This window comes from Tenrec ecaudatus, chromosome 7 (assembly GCF_050624435.1).
Source record: "Tenrec ecaudatus isolate mTenEca1 chromosome 7, mTenEca1.hap1, whole genome shotgun sequence".
Lineage (NCBI taxonomy): Eukaryota > Metazoa > Chordata > Mammalia > Afrosoricida > Tenrecidae > Tenrec > Tenrec ecaudatus.
Window position 1 is genome coordinate 84,566,866 of NC_134536.1, and position 2,763 is coordinate 84,569,628.

A 2,763-nucleotide genomic window follows, 5' to 3' on the forward strand; every position below is an offset into this window, starting at 1 on the left:
TTTATTTTATACTTTTATGAATATGCAGTAGTCTGATTACATTTCTTTTTTGTTGAATTGGTGAATTATTGATTTTTATTGTGTATATTTTTGCCAAAATTGAAAAAAAAACATGAATAACAATGAATACAGAGAAAAAGAAAAGGTTCTAAAATTGATTGTGGTAAAGAATGTACAACTCTTCTTGACATGGTCAAACCATCGAACTGCATGATATGTAGATGAACCAAACTGTTCAACAAAAAAAGAAGAAAGGAACCAGCTTCTAGGAGTGAGAACTGATTCCTCCAATGGCAGAACTTCTAACAAAGATGTACGTATACTCCAGGGAGTGGCACAATTTATACACAGTTATTTGGTTACTTAGTCTTTGGCTGATGTCACAGGGAGATGGGCTAGGGAAGGGAATTGGTTTCTATTGGATAACTGAGTGCAAAGGTTTACAATGATTTTTTTTTTGTAATGTAAAAGAAAGATCCTCAACGAGATGGACTGACCTAATAATTGCATCTATAGTTTCAAACACAGAAACCCTGTGAGGATGGCAGAGGGCCAGGCAACAGTTTGTTCTGTTGGAACCAACTTGTTAGCATCTACAATGAAAAAACAAACTGTTTTTTTTCCCAGTGTGTCAAACTGTTTTATTGGCACATAATCCACGTATCATCAACTCAACAGTTTAATCATATCAAGAAGAGCTGTACAATCATCACAATACATTTTAGAACTTTTAAAGTTTTATTTACACTTCCTTTTTATGTAATTTTCTATTTCCCCTGAAATACTGTTTTTCTTTCTTCCTTTACTTTTGCTTGATTATAAACCATACACACTACTTCTTCTTCTCTGCACATTTAAACACATTAGTGATCAATTAATTTAGTCACCCCACAGTAGTTAATATTCTCCTGCTGTAAGGTTTTATTGTCTCTTAAAAGTCATTGTGAGGATTTGCTTTATCTTTTTCTTTCTGTGCTAAATCCCTTATTTTCCCAGATGTTATGTCTTCTCTTTCTTGACTGCCACCTTTGATATAGAGAGCTTCTCTTTCAATTGATTTCTAAGAATGAATGTGTGGTAACAATAAAACCACGTTTGCAGACCTTTTGTGTCATATGGAATGGTGCAGTAGATAAATATCTATCAGGTAACTCTAGATTAGAAATAATTTCCCCAAAGACTTTTGATTTCTAATGTTATGAAGTCTAACGTCAATCTGATATTTTATTCTTCTTTTGTATGGAATCTCCTCTCTGCTTCTGGTACTTAAGAACTTCTCCTAGCCCTCAGAGCTCTTTAATGACAGCTACTCGGGTGACGGTCTTTCTTCCTCTAGTGTGTTGTTTATATGTTTGGGGAAGTCTCTGAATCTTCTTGAAAATGTCCTTATATCATCTATTGGGAGGTTTATTCTACATCATTTTCTAAGAAACATTTTTAACATTTTTTTTGTGAGTTCAAGTTTAATACAACTACAAAAGATCAATGGGCTTATGCCCCACTACTAGTACATGATACATATCAGGCCCTGCCCAAAACAGCTCAGGGTCATTTTCACTGGGGTATAGAAAGACTGCCCCTCCCCAGCCCCTACAAAAAATGCCTATCATATTATCAAATACCATGCTCTCAGTAGAGTCTAAGGCCTTATGTTTGAAACACGAAGAATGCAAAAGAGGTTTGTTTGTTTTTCTCAAGGCTACTCATGGCTGCCTAGCACTGAAATGGTCCAGTGCTCACTTCTACTTGGCGAAATACTCTCTGTTCTTCTGGACATCAGGCTTGATAGTATCGCTGCCAGGCTTCCAACCAGCTGGACACACTTCTCCATGTTTATCCGTGAACTGGAAGGCCTGACCCAGTCTTAGAGTCTCATCCACAGAGCGGCCCACAGGGAGGTCATTTACAGTGATCTGCCTAAGAATTCCTTTATCATCAATGATGAAGAGGCCCCTAAATGAGATGCCTTCATCCACCTTTAAGACACCATAGGCCTGAGCAATGGTACGCTTGGCATCTGATACCAAAGGAATGTTCATAGGCCCTAGGCCTCCTTCTTTCTTGGGTGTGTTGATCCAAGCCAGATGGCAGAAGTGAGAATCCACAGAAGCACCAATCACTTGGCAGTTGAGTTTCTTAAATTCTTCTGCCCTGTCACTGAAAGCATTAATCTCCGTAGGGCACACAAAGGTGAAGTCAAGAGGGTAAAAAAAGAACACGATGTATTTTCCTTTGTAGTCAGTCAAGCTGATATCTTTGAACTGACCATCAGGCATAACAGCTGTAGCTTTGAAGTTGGGGGCAGGGTGCCCGATTTTGGCAGCTCCTGAAGACATCTTGTTAACAGCAGGGGCGCCTACAGGAGCGAGCACCCATCGTCACCAGCCGGGGAGAGCGTCATTTTTAACATTTTTAAGAAGCACTTGCTTCAACTTGAGATTTCCCAGAAGCAAACATTCAAACACTAAGACAAAAATTCGATCTCAATTATATTGTTTAAAAAATTTGTATGCATTAGCTTGTACAGTAATGTATTGGACACTAGTGTGCCAGTTTTTACTTGAGTAATATATTTTGAAGATTTGACTTTGTCAGTACTGAAAGATTTACAGTGCTTTAGAGTTTTTTCCCTACCCTTTAAAAAAATTCATTTTATTGGAGGGCTTATAACATTCTTATCACAAACTATACATACACCCATTGTGTCAATCACATTTGTACACTTGTTGCTATCATCATTCTCAAAACATTTGCTCTCTACTT

General features: G+C 37.7%; 1 pseudogene; it reads right to left on the reverse strand.

Annotated features, from left to right (window-relative positions):
• Window positions 1-1,727: 1,727 nt before the first annotated feature.
• On the reverse strand, window positions 1,728-2,336 carry LOC142452825 (peroxiredoxin-1 pseudogene; annotated as a pseudogene).
• Between the last annotated feature and the right edge of the window lie 427 nt (window positions 2,337-2,763).